Raw genomic sequence first — 15,000 nt, 5'->3', positions numbered from 1 at the left:
CACACTGACTGGTCTAGGTTTAGCTGAGCAGATCTGCATGTTGCAAAAAAACATGAACACGTTTGACCTGTAGAAGAGCCGAAGCGTGAAGCTCTCGTATCTTTCATACTGTGAGTTACGCACACCGTGTTACTGAGATACGCCCTAATGGGGCGTTACTAATATAGACGATTACTGATGTGAACGTGAGGAACTAAATCCATAAAGACTTAAACAAAGGAAATTTTTAAAACTAAATATCCTGATATAAAATGTCCTTGTTATTGGCTGGATGTGAAAAAGTTTCATATATTCCAGAAAGACATGACGACTTAATAACTGCTAAATAAATTATTCAGCCATTTCAGTTTGCACCTGCTAGACATTCACAATAAATAAATAAATAAATAAATAAATAATACTGTGTAAAACCATTAGTGCTTCCCGAAAACAACGATGCGTAATGAAAATGGACCGGATTATAAAAACTGCATGCGTGTGCACTACAGCCTCGCCCTCCATAACAACACAGCAAAAAGATGGAGGCTTCAATCCATCACAAACCCCGCAAGAAATAATATATAATAAACGAGATCTGATTAAAACTCAGGACACGACTCTTAGGTCTATATGTATTGTGTGAAAGTTTATGATGGTAATGTTTTTCGCACATTCGCGTGGATGTCGAGGGACTTGAAAGCAGCAGCTGAACGCTAGGCTAGGCTCGACGTGTGTTGGTTAAACCGGCTCTGCAGGTTCGAACGTTACAAAAACACAGAGCATTCTGAATTGACCTCGCGTCTCATTGGATAATATTAATACTAGGGTGAAAGGTGGAGAGATGTTGATTCAACTCCAAATGTTTGCAACGATCTCCTTCTGGGAAAAGACAAAAGCCTGTAAAAGTTAGATCTTACACATGACTTCAGGAATGCAGGATGTGTGTGAATGTGTGTGTGTGAGAGTGTGTGTGGAAGGGTTCACTCGCTCTCCGACCAATCAGATTGCTTTCCTGGTCTCCGATCAGGGACCACACACTTTCCTCTGGGAGAACGTTCTCTCTGTTGGCTGGCCTTTGTGGTTTAGACAAATTGCTTTGCTGATCTCATGTCTGCCAAGATGCCTTTTAAACAAATCTGGATTCTTTTAAGCAACGTGTCGGTGTGTCTGCACCACGTGAGACTGACCTCAGGTGCTGGATGTAGCTGTACGTGTATAAGGAGTGTGTTTATTGCAGGTGTCACCTCAGGAGTAAAAACATGATTAAACAACCTCATCGCTACAAGTCCTGACACGACCCAGAAGGCCTCTGTGCCTTTCCCATGCTCAAGTGTTCCTTCCTGCTAAGCATTCACCAAGCGAGAGGTGACTCGACGGGTTTTCAGCAGGAACACGGCCTCTTGTGTAAAAACCTGCAGCTTTCAAAAGCAAAGCAATTATGACCCGAGCCAAGCTCCAGCTTTCACTCCTCAAGCCATTAGCATTCCCGCTCTGCAGGAGACTAACACACTCCTGCTGCTGCAACAAGCTAAAGCTAGCAGAAAAAAACAACAGCAGCTGGTTTCTTTCAGCGTAGCCTGCTTTACTCTCTGCTACAACGAGAAAGTACCTCAGAGAAAGCAGAGAAATCTTTAGTTTAATATTTTAGCGGTGTCCTGAGCTTTTGTCGCCGTTTCAAGTTCCGACAACTTCGTATTGGAACTGAAACAAAAAAAGGGACGGAGCAATAATTCAGTTCAATAATAATTTTTTTACACTGATATTTTCTTCAGAAACTTTAGAAAAATCAACCCAAGTTAGCTAGCAAGCTGCTGTCAGGGGTTTAAGCAAATAACTGTTATGTTAAATAGAAAGAAACTAACCAGAGACCTTATTTAAAGTTTCCAGAAGGATCTTTATTTATTTATTTATTTTTATCAGACATGCAATACATTCATTCGCTAACGTTCTGTTGTGGACAATCGTGCGCTACCTCACAAAAAAAAAAAAAAAAAAAAGTAAAAGTAAAGGGTGTGGCACATGAAGGGAACCCAAGTTTTATTTGCTCGTCACATAGAACAAGTGTGGAAACGTAGTAAACGTTCCAAATGTCTAAATTAAACAGTACAAACATCAGAAAAAACGAAATTAGCAAACGACTTGCACGCTACTTGGCATGCAGCGCTCTGAGACGGCGTAAAGTGAACAAGCAGTTGCTCTTAACATTGTTGGTGAATAAAAACCTTTCTTCTGACCCCAGAGATTAACACGCTACCACAAAAAAACTCCTCATTCTTTACATTAGACATATTCCTCTTGAACGACTCTCTAAAACTAGCCTCACATCATCAAGTGCTAGCTGCACTAGCTTTGTGTGCGGGGGAGGGGAATCTGACAGGATTCTCACTCATTTTCATTTCACTTTACCTCAGATTTGCCCAGTAGTTTGATTAATGTGTTTTGTAATCTGATTACAGACGGTTATTCTTCAGTTTATTATTATTTTTGTTTTGTTTTGACTAAAATGAGATATTTTGGCATCACTTCACCTCAGGTTAGCCAGATTTTAATCGCTGCTACACAAACAGCACTCATAACAAATCACAGACATTGTTTTTAATTCGAGTCGACTAACAAATCAGCTCTCGGCTAAAACATCCAAATCTCGCAGGTTGTTCATAATGTTATCCGATCGAAGAACTCAGACTGTTGGAAGAACAATCCTATTGACCACAGGAGGTAAATCAATCTGAGGTTTAATGCTGCATAAGCGGTTTGTATGTCTGTCATCCTGCACCTAGCTCCGGACTTGTGCTCTGGAGTCACGTTGTTGTGTGTGTGTGTGTGTGTGTGTGCGTGCGTGAGAAAAGGCTATTCAGCCAGAGCCGTTCACCATACTGCATAACACACAAACACACCAAGAGCCAAGACAGCAAGGCTTTTCTTCTCACACCCCCCCAACACACACACACTAAACTCTGACCCCACAGCTGACTCCCATCACCACTCTTCCTGTATTCCAGCCCTAAGATTAGTTCCCCCCTCCTTCTTTTCCTCCAACAGCCCCCTGTCCCCCACCTCAAACGCTGTAATGATAAATTCTCTGTTTATTCAGACCGCTGGGGTCACATTCCTGTCATACTCTCGCCTTATCAGAGATAAAAGAGCAAAGAGCAGGAGTGTTTCAATAAATTCTTTCCTTCCTCGCTCGTTTTTAACCCTCGCTCACATCCGTCTATCCTTGGCTCTCTCTCGATCTCTCTATCGACAAAAGTCGCTTCAGGAGCAAAGCTAAGCTTGAAGCTGAAGTATAAGGTGTATTTTGCTAACAAAAAGGTCTTAACGCAGAATATTTTGGACTTCAATGACTACGATCGAGCTCAACAGCACCACCAGTGGCTGTTAGGAAAACACACCCATTAAAGTGGTATGAAAAGATGAGAAGAAAAGCGGGGGCTGATTTCATTTCTTAGCCAATCAGCAGTAATAGAGAACGTGTAACACATCCGAGTCTGACGAACGTAAATGAAGGGTATTTTATTAGTACAGAGCAAGTTCACAATCAGAATATAAATCGGGACCGAAACAATCGCAGTTTTTTTTTTTTTGTTGTTACAGAAAATTGTATAAATAGCACATATAATATTTTGCTCCACATCATGTAATCGAAAAGACCTTGGTAGATAACACCCTTATCTTCAAACCGAACGCGTTCTCTCTATACACACTGCCCTCTGACCAACGCGCCTTGAGGAAGTACCATTTACATAAATCCAGTCTGGTCAACAATAAGCTAATGAGGCGAGTGAAGCGTACCGAAAGAGCAGGAAATACGGAAACAGCCAGGAGTACAAAGAGCAATAGTTCACAGAAAAATGCTAACATTGCTAAGTAATGTGTAACAGCTGGAACGATCCGCTTTAACAGAGCATTTCGTCTGCGATTTCTGACAGAAGGTGGTGATATACGGGGTGAAGCGCTCGCTTTAAAATACCAGGAAGACTAAATTCAGGAGATAGATACTCCTAAAACTTTAGAACAAACATAATTTCAGAAGCGTCTTCACAAGTTTAAATTACCTTTAAAGGAGATGTTAGACATCTTCAGGCTAATGCTGCTAAGGCCTCAGTTAACTCGGTCCCACTGGGAGACTCCCATGAGCATCACAGCTTCGCTAATTTTAGCTCTAGATTTCTCTACACATACTAGTGAACTACATCAGAGAGGAAACGCTACGGACCACAAGCCAGAGACGACGAACAACTCGCAGCAGTTTTACGGAAAGCGTCGGACAAAAAAGGTTTCCACAACGCTAAAGTTTTAGTTAAAGGCTAGTGAAGCAATGCTAGCTAACAGTGCATAAAACTAATAGGGAGCAGCTAGGCTAGTACCCATCTGATTTATACCAACAACCCACTAGCGCTTTTTTATTAGCAACATTGAAGTTTGAAATATCCATTTAAATCAGAAACTGAGGGAACTTCTCTCCAGAACATCAGAACGTCCGCAAAGATCTAAAAAAAAATCAAACAGCCGCTAGAATATTAGGGAAAATTTTCGTTACTTGCGTGATGTACAATTAGAGAAAATATTCCAGAACATTCGAGATGTAAAACTACAAGCAACTGAGGAAACGTCCCAGAACGTCATTACACAAACATCTAAAAACTCTTCTGGGAATTTCACTTTGGTCGTGTTAAGTTCTAACCGTCTCGGAGTACATGCACAATTAGAGGAACGTTCAGGAACGTCCCGAGGTCTCAGAGGTTTTAGAACTCTATATGCTATATACGTCACGTAACGGAGAGAACACTACAGAACGCTGCTAACTATGATGATCTAAAACTTGGAAAGTTTGGAAATCTTCTGGAAAAGTTGTGTGAAAGTTCTGAAACATAAAACAATCTGTGCTGGAACAACTGGTGCATACATATGTATTTATTTTATTCATGGGAGTGGCGCACACACACACACACACACACACACACACACACACACACACACACACACACACACACACACACACACACACACACACACACACACACACACACACACACACACACACACACACACATTCATGGGCAGCAGAACAGCAGTAATTCATGTTGACTGCAAAGCGAGTCTCATGAGACGTAATAAAACAGCTATAAGCTCCAACACGGAATGGGATAATCTCCGGGTTCAGGCGGGTGGGTGGACATTAAAGTGGTGCAATAAAGTGAAACTGCACGCCTTTTGTTCTAAAGAGGTTAAAGGACACTTTTAGAGCCAAGATCGGGACTGATCCACAAATCTGATATCTACACAAACACACTCCTGAGATGAAGTGATGAAGTCATTAGAAGACAAACAGAGACAGACATAAGCTGCCGATACACTGCAGGCCTACACAATCATCACGCCGATCTCTCTGTGGTTACATAGAACACCAGACATGTCCCATATCCACGTCCTGCGTTTAGAACATTCCCTCTGAAAAATTTGCTCTGTGCTTCCACTGAGATTACGGTCATCGTTTTCCCAAGACCTTTAATTTTACGCTGACACTGGATACAAGACCGGCTGCATCTGACTGTACACAGAACAGTGTGTGTGTGTGTGTGTGTGTGCGCACGTGTGTCCTGGTATAGACTCCAGGTTCCCTGCAACCCTATGCAGTATAAATACTACAGAAATTGGCTGGATGGATGGAAACACGGACAATCGGACGACTGTATGATCCACGTGTGTCGTTTGAGCACCAAATGAACGAACACTCACACGAGTCACGTGACCAGATAATCAGACGCCTCTTAGATTTTACGACCTCACTGAAATGTGTAATGTCAGATACCGAACCATCCAAACCGATCTGTTTACACGTACACAACAACCTCAGCTTGGCGATCAAATTCATTGGTACACAACATGAAAGCAGGTAGTGAAGCAGGAAGAGTGTGTGTGTGTGTGTGTGTGTGTGTGTGTGTGTGAGCGAGCGTCCTCTCCTTCTTCGGTCATGACACAGTTAAATCAGTCAAGTCGGAGGACCCCTGGGAGCCGCGCGGCTAATTTTAGCCGTCCGTTTCTCCTCTGACAGAATAGTGAACTAAATCGGAGAGGAAGTGCTACGCGATGGTGCACGCCCTCCTTAAAGATGTACAACTGTCAGAGATTTTCTAAATGTTATAGAGAATCAAAATCAAAATTCAGGATCAATCGTAGCCCCATAACCAAATTTCTGCTGAACTCATATCTAGGACTCCAGCTCTGGTTCTGAGAGACTGCAGGTGACCACGAGGAACAGCAGCATCAGCAGAAGAAGAAAAGTCACTTATTAAAATGACCTGACTGTCATGAAAAGCCAGACTTCACTCCTTCACACGTTCCTGTGCTGTTGTTTTTTCCCTCCCACTTCTCCGATTAACTCGACGTTCATACCGTTCCAGTCCAGCGAGTCCTCTCTCGCTCTCGCTCCAGCTGAAAAAGCCAATAAAGGTGATTGATGGACTGTAGACTGGAAAGGAGAGGATACTGAAAAAGGCCAAATATGAGCATCGGTGCAGAAAAGAAAGAATGACGTCTCTTTCCAAAGAGCGACGAACCCTAAGAAATGAAAACGCTATCCGCAGATGTTATCGTTCAGTTCCTTAACGTCGGGTGCATTACTGTACATCTTACAATTTTTTTACGATAAACGATTGAGAAGAATCCAAACACCGTCCTGTCGTGTAAACAAAGGCACAAAAAAAGTCTAGATTTCTAGATGTCTAACGGTCTAAATTCACCTCGTTCACAGCCAGCTTTCTATTTAATGCAGTTATTTTACAACCTACACAGTGAGCACAGACAGAAGAAGAAGGATTAGGCTTTGTGTGATGAAGAGGCAATCAATAAATAAATAAATAAATAAATTCATTCGTTTCGACACCACAAAGCTCAGCGACCGATCAGAAAGCAATGATTGGTTGTCAGCGGGTGAAAAGTGGTGGTGTGGCGACCGCGGCTCCTCACCCAGACACCTGATCACTTCCCTCGTCTAATGGTAGCATCACCCCCCCCCACCACCACCACCACCACCCACACACAAACACACGCACACTCGCATGCGTGCACGCAAACACACACAAGCATCCAGGTTTGCTCCGTCCTGGTGACATCCTGCATTGCTTAAGCCGCTGCGGAGAGCATGAGAGGTTCATAAAAGGAAAAAAAGGCAGCAGAAAGGAAATGACAAACAGAGAAAGATATTTTGTCGTATTTTGCTCAGGGGAAAGAATGCGACGTCTTCCTGGGGAGACTTAAACCAGGCTGGAACACGATACCGAACGAGCCACGGCTTCAGTCATCGCATCACGAGAGGAACAGATCCTCATCTGTCCCACGGAACCTTGTGTGTGTGTGTGTGTGTGTGTGTGTGTGTGTGTGTGTGTAAACACTGCCGTAAATCTACACACAGCTGCTTCACATTTCTCTATTACGCTGCAGAATTTCACTTTAAATAAACTAGTTCAAGTTCCCTTCTTCTTCTTTTTTTTGGTTTTATAGCTTAGTGTTAGAAACGTATCATCTTCATCATCATCATCATCATCATCATCATCATCATCATCATCATCACTCCAATACCCATAATACCTGTAATGATGCTTTCAAAAAGTTTTAATAAAGCCTGAAGTTGTTTAAAGTTTCAATTTAAAAATTATTTATATTACATTACATTAATATTTTCCCTTCTGGATGAATACTGATATTTTTGTGTGTGTGTGTGTGTGTGTGTGGTATGTGTGTGTGTGTGTGTGTGTCACCCATCTGTAACGTAGATAACGTTTGTAGCTTTATTTGTTTAAGGATACATAACGTAACAAAAGTATCATGAAATGATGATGATGATGATGATTTTCTCGACACACCATCACTTTCTGTATTAAACTACATCTCATCCTTTTGGACTCGGGCCTCAGGACGCGTGTCGTAATAAACTAACTGGTGTAAACAGGGCCACCGTGTTGACAGACGTGCAGGAGTCACTAAAGGTTCTGATACGTCTGAGAATGTATTTTTCCCCGTTGTGTAAAATCGTATTTTTTCACTTTAACTCTGCATCGTGGTGTTCAGCCTTTAACCCCTGAAGCTGTGAGGGCTTTAAGAGCAGCAGGGGTCACACACACACACACACACACACACACACACAATACTGTATGTATACATGAGAGAACGGTTCACGTTCAGACAGGCAGCACACTTCAGTAGTGTGAACAGAAATAAAGCCAGTCTGACGGCAATAAAGCAGCTCGAGGGCTCGTGAAGACGTAGCGTCAGTGTTTGTATCAGAGGCTTTGGGGTTTTAATTGATGGGAAAGAATGCAGGCCAAGCGGTTTCTCACTCGCTTTTCACTCTCTCCTCTGCTGTGCCACGTCTCGGCACGTCTGTCTCACCTCGTAGCCACACACACACACACACACTTAAAATCAAGACACTTCATCATTTAATATGTCGATCAGAAGGGGCACGAGGTCATGTGATCGCTTCTGTTAATTTAATACCAACATGCTGAGATCCTGCTAACGAACCAAAAAGTCTCCGGTTTCTCTAAACGTCCCCGACGCTACACCGGTATCCACGTACTAGAAATTTACTTTAAATTCTAAAATCAGATCCGCGTTAATTTCAGCTACAGTTTAAACGTTCTAGAGTGTCTCACGGATTCTAATTCAGATAGTCGAACATCCTGTTAGCGCTCATTCCACCAGCAGATAAAATAAAACATTATTATTATGATTATTATTATCGTCAACAGTCACAAGGTTGTTGCACTTAATCATGACTCACACCATCTTTGAGTGTTTCCTTCTCTTTTCTGTCTCTCACACACACACATACACATCTGTACGTTAATATGTAGGCTTAACAAGCATGTTTTATATACGCTCAACGTCCACTTTATTAGGAACACGTGAGCATTCGCGCAGTTCGTTAATCAGCCGATCGGGTGGCGGCAGCGACGAGGTGTATAAAATCGTGCCGATGGAGGTCAAGAGCTCCAGTTAATGTTCACGTTTAACATCAGGACAAAGAAAAAGTCTGATCTCAGGACAGTGGTGTGGTTTCAGACCCTGCTGATCTACTGCTGAGATTTTTTTTTTTTTACACATAGAAAAGTACAAAAAAGAAACAAAAAACATTCTGCGAGAGAAAGTTCAATATGTGGAAGCGCCATGTTGAGAGAGATCAAAGGAAAATGGGCAGAGCTGCCAGGAAGGATACGGTGACTCACAGAATCACTCAAACCACCAGAAGACAGGTTCCTCTCCTGTCTCTCCTGTGTGTGTGTGTGTGTGGTGTGTGTGTTCTTATCTCTAATCACAGGTGGAGTGGTGCAGTACTGATACAGCACAGGGTGAGGTCATGAGTCAAAGTCCACCACAGTGTAGTTACTTATGAACTATATTGAGCTGACTTAGACACATGCTGAACCACAGTCGACTACGGCCCACTGGGGTCATTAGAGTCGACTACGGCCCACTGGGGTCATTAGAGTCGACTACGGCCCACTGGGGTCATTAGAGTCGACTACGGCCCACTAGGGTCATTAGAGTCGACTACGGCCCACTAGGGTCATTAGAGTCGACTACGGCCCACTAGGGTCATTAGAGTCGACTACGGCCCACTAGGGTCATTAGAGTCAACTACGGCCCACTAGGGTCATTAGAGTCAACTACGGCCCACTAGGGTCATTAGAGTCAACTACGGCCCACTAGGGTCATTAGAGTCAACTACGGCCCACTGGGGTCATTAGAGTCAACTACGGCCCACTGGGGTCATTAGAGTCAACTACGGCCCACTGGGGTCATTAGAGTCAACTACGGCCCACTAGGGTCATTAGAGTCAACTACAGTCATTAGAGTAGACCACAGTAATTAGAGTCGACTACAGTCAACTACAGTCATTAGAGTAGACCACAGTAATTAGAGTCAACTACAGCCCACTAGGGTCATTAGAGTCGACTATAGCCCACTAGGGTCATTAGAGTCGACCACAGCCCACTAGGGTCATTAGAGTCAACTACAGTCAATACAGTCATTAGAGTAGACCACAGTAATTAGAGTCGACTACAGTCCACTAGGGTCATTAGAGTGAACTACAGCCCACTAGGGTCATTAGAGTGAACTACAGCCCACTAGGGTCATTAGAGTGAACTACAGCCCACTAGGGTCATTAGTCAACTACAGTCATTAGAGTAGACCACAGTCATTAGAGTCAACTACAGCCCACTAGAGTAGACCACAGTAATTAGAGTCTACTACGGCCCACTAGGGTCATTATAGTCGACTATGGCCCACTAGGGTCATTAGAGTCAACTACGGCCCACTAGGGTCATTAGCGTCAACTACAGTCATTAGAGTAGACCACAGTAATTAGAGTTAACTACGGCCCACTAGGGTCATTAGCGTCAACTACAGTCATTAGAGTAGACCACAGTAATTAGAGTTGACTACGGCCCACTAGGGTCATTAGAGTGAACTACAGCCCACTAAGGTCATTAGAGTCAACTACAGTCAACTACAGTCATTAGAGTCAACTACAGTCATTAGAGTCAACTCCCCCTCCAAAGTACACACACACACACACACACACACACACAAATATGCTCTCCACTACAATCAACTGAGGTCTATTTACAGTCCATTACCGAGCTCCAAGGCCAAGTTTCCTCTGGGCAAAAGCAACAAAGCAGTACTAAAGAAAGCACAACTGACGTTGGACTTAATGGCACACACACACACACACACACACACACCCACCCACACCCAAAACAGGTGCACACCAAATGCCACACCCTGAATGAAAACCACACACTCCTCTCTGATTAAAGCAGACATATTAATGTCCTTCATGATAACTTCCAGAAGACTGCAGCCACATGTGACACACACACACACACACACGGAAGAGTCTAAATAGGTTTTTCCACCCAGTATGAGTGCAGGAAGCTGTACAGCACAAAAAGCCTGCTTCCTGCAGCAACAGGAAGTTAAATCACCTCGTTCATTTAGCACCCAAATGTTCATTAACTTACATGTTTAATACTACATCATTTATATTACCTCATGTTCAGGACGTCTTTTTATTCTATGGTGTTTACTAAAGAATTTACATTAATGTGAAAAATTAGTGGCTTTAGTTTGACACACTGCAGCAGGAAGTGCTGATTAGAGTGGTGTGTGTACTCATTCTCTCTCTCTCTCTCTCGTTGGGAGATTAAGCGAGTCAGCTCTGGCTTCCTGCTATTGTTGTGTTCTTTACAAAAGTTACAGGTGTGCTTAAGGACAGGGAGTACTGAGACGGGGCAGAAAGGCAGCCCAAAGAAGGGAAGAAATGAACAGACCACACACACACACACACACACACACACGAGGTGCAAAGAAACAAGTAGAACTCCAGGGCAACAGTGCAGACAGGGACACATCCACCACCTACACCTATAGAATTTCTTGTACATACATTATGTTTGTGCACACACACACACACACACACACACACACGTTACCAGCCTTTATTCATCTCTCACACACACGTTACCGGCCTTTATTCGTCACACACACGTTACCAGCCTTTATTCATCAAACACACACACACGTTACCAGCCTTTATTCATCAAACACACACACACACACACACACACACACGTTACCAGCCTTTATTCATCAAACACACACACGTTACCAGCCTTTATTCATCTCTCACACACACACACGTTACCAGCCTTTATTCATCTCTCTCACACACGTTACCGGCCTTTATTCATCACACACACGTTACCAGCCTTTATTCATCAAACACACACACACACACGTTACCAGCCTTTATTCATCAAACACACACACACACACACGTTACCAGCTTTTATTCATCAAAACACACACACGTTACCAGCCTTTATTCATCTATCTCACACACACACACACACAATGCTCTTCTGACCTTGATGTGATTTGCATGAAATTTGACTTGATCCCGAATCGTAATCAGTTCATCTTCTGGTTACAATCAAAACATCTAGTTAAAATAAAAAATAAATAACAATTAAAAAAAAGTAGTAGTAAGTAATGAACAGAGAGCGAATGGAGAGAAAGAGAGAATGGGAGTCTCTAACTGAACCCTGTGTCTATAGCGGAGGATGTGCTGCGTTATTGGAAGATTTATGCACCTAGAAGGAACTCCATCATTGATTATGTGTCATTTCTGACTGATTTATCACGTTACTTCATCACATATCATTACTAACAGAAGATAGATTATCGAATCTTGACGTGATTACGTCTAAATGCCAGGATAGTCTGTGCCATCGTCTCATTATGCTAACTACATCCTGCTGTGACTATCTTGGCACTGAGCTCTAAGCAGCCTGACTCACGCTGGTGGCCTCCAGTGTTTGTGAACATGGACTGTTGACTCGCATCCAAACGGCCCTGTGTGCCATTTAGCATTGTGCACTAAATGCCCTAGGGTATTTTTAACAAGCTCCGTGTGCCTGTAGTGCGCGAACCATGAGGAAGCACGCTAGCCCTTATTTCTGTTTACCTCAATTTAAAAAAAAAGGAGGGGGGCAGCAGATGGGAAGCGATTAACCTGCCTTTCCTTTCTGCACCTAATCACTGACGGTGCTGAGTGTCTGCACCTCGACTCTCAACCCGCCGATCAGTCTGTCATCATGTGCTGTACCGACGCTGACAGACTTACCGACTGCAAGCTACGGGGAAAAAAAAATTACCACAACATCTGGATTGGAGAGACAGAGAGAGATATAAATGAGTGAAGAGAAAGAAGAGAAAGTGCCGGATTACTGTTAAGACTGAGAAAAGTCAAAACAATAAAGGAGGCAGGACTCAAGTGGGTCACCGAGCCCCAGTGAGGACAAATCGCTCCAACTCGGGCAGAAAATCAGGTCAACTACACACACACACAAGGTGCAAGCGATGAGCGAAAGACATGCTACATGCTAATCAGCATCACTGTTAGCATGTAAAAATGCTTACAAAATCAAAAGTACAGCAGAAAACGTAAACATTAGCAGAATTTCACCTCTGACCTCAGAAAAAACAAGAGATGTTAATGTAATAGTAAATAAAACAATAATAAAACAAAATCATTTTAACATGTATTACCGTATAGCTAACATTACCTCACACGCAGCTAACATATTCTCAAAACCTCCTTGAGCTAAACACTTAGCTAGGACATAAACGTTGCTAACATTACCTCATGGACACTTTAGCCAGCAAGCTACTTAGCTAAAAGTAACAGAACGCCTAAAATGACTCTGTTACCACTTTAAAGCTTTTTTTCCACACCACAAAGCTTTTTTCCTCAGGAAAACACTTACAACAGCTAATATTTGATTAGCAGGAAACGGTTAGCACGTCTCCCGCGCGTCTGCTTGTCCATCATACACACAAAGTCACACAGTTTATAGGAGTTAGCGTATGTCACATGCTAATCTCTACTGCGAATGGAGGCTATTTCTTATCAGCAAGCTGGTCATGATGGAATGCAAACATGCTACAGATCACAAAGGACACACACACACACACACACACACACATTAAACCTAAACAGATTAGTTAACATATGAATCTATACAAGGTTACAGACAGTTATGACGTGACTTAAGCAGGCAATGTGAAACCACTACAACGATTTTTTCCTTTTGAGTCATTTAGCAACAACGTGAGAAAAGTACCTGATGTCTTTGTGTGTGTGTGTGTGTGTGTGTGTGTGTGTATAAATGTCTCACTCTCAAGCCTCTAGAGGATATCATGTTCTAAATAAGGACGATGCAGGAATTATTTCACATAATGCGGCTCATCTGTTTTAATGCTGAACGTTTCCCGCACGTCTCACTCGTCGCTCCTTACGTCTCACGTCGCATGTCAGATTTATTCGAACTTTTACCTTAGGAACGTATCGAGTTTGTGTAAATTTACATATAAGGAAACCAATTCGATTTGATATCCGCTTTACGCTGACAAATCACACAGACAAATATAACCCATCTGTGAAAGTCATTTAATATCAATGACTTGAAACAAAGCAATAAAAAAAAATTGAGGAAAAGTAATGGCACCCTGTAAAATAGGGATTAAGGCCTCACTTATTGGCAAGATGATGCTCAATAGGACTCCAAGGACGATACGATACTTCTCTTGCCGTCTTGCAAACACTCTGGATGCACGCTCTGCTACAACTAAACTTCTACAGATGTATTAGCGTTAAATATGCTGAGGCATTCTGTGAGAGCTGGTGTGCTGCAATGGCTTTTTTTATGACTGGATTTTTCAGCAAGGTTCACACTCAGGAGGTGCTTTTTTTTTTTTTTTTTTTTTTAACAGGTGTTTTATGAAAATTTAAATCAGCTGTGCTGCGAAATTAAATTAAATTTACATTGGCATCAAATTAACATTTAAAAAATAAATAAATAAATCACCACCAACTAATATTTTTAACTTTGGTTGAACAAAACATGAAATTTGACAGTGTGGGTTTTCTATATAAACCAGTCACAGTGGATTAGGACATTATTCATTATTTTTTCCTCTTAGTTAGCTATTTTTTTTATTTTTCTGGGATTCTGTTTCTTTTTTTCCTCCACGTGTGAGAGAGAGATATAGAGAAAGAACGAGAAAGAGAGAGAGAGAGAGATGGAGAGAGAGATGGTTATTAGCCTCCTAGAGCACAGCTACCCAAAAGTCTTATGAGATTCTATAGGACAGGAAACGGCCCGCCATGTTTGTGCCCATTAGCCTGGTTTCCTCAGAGAAAAAAAAAAAAAAAAAAAGAGGAAATGAAGGTGACATGTTTGGGGTTTTAAATAACAAACCACTGGGGAAGTTTTGTGGGAAAGCCATCACATGCATAAAATTCGACACCAAGCATAAAAATCACAGCACACGAGATAAACTACGAAGACACACGTACAGGACCGGTTCATTACACTGTATTTCCCATAATGCATTATTGATCTGCACAATCACATTCATGTTAACCCTCAAAAGCCTGTTAAT

General features: G+C 42.4%; 1 protein-coding gene across 4 annotated transcripts in view; it reads right to left on the bottom strand.

Moving 5' to 3' along the window:
- The window catches only part of LOC132842641 (myosin-9-like), a 45,521-nt gene that overhangs the window by 26,542 nt on the left and 3,979 nt on the right, over positions 1 to 15,000 (bottom strand). The window lies entirely within an intron of this gene.

The sequence above is a fragment of the Tachysurus vachellii genome, chromosome 3 (genome assembly GCF_030014155.1).
Source record: "Tachysurus vachellii isolate PV-2020 chromosome 3, HZAU_Pvac_v1, whole genome shotgun sequence".
NCBI classification, from domain to species: Eukaryota; Metazoa; Chordata; class Actinopteri; order Siluriformes; family Bagridae; genus Tachysurus; species Tachysurus vachellii.
Note: the sequence above shows the minus strand (reverse complement) of the source record. Positions and strands in the feature narration are given on the sequence as shown.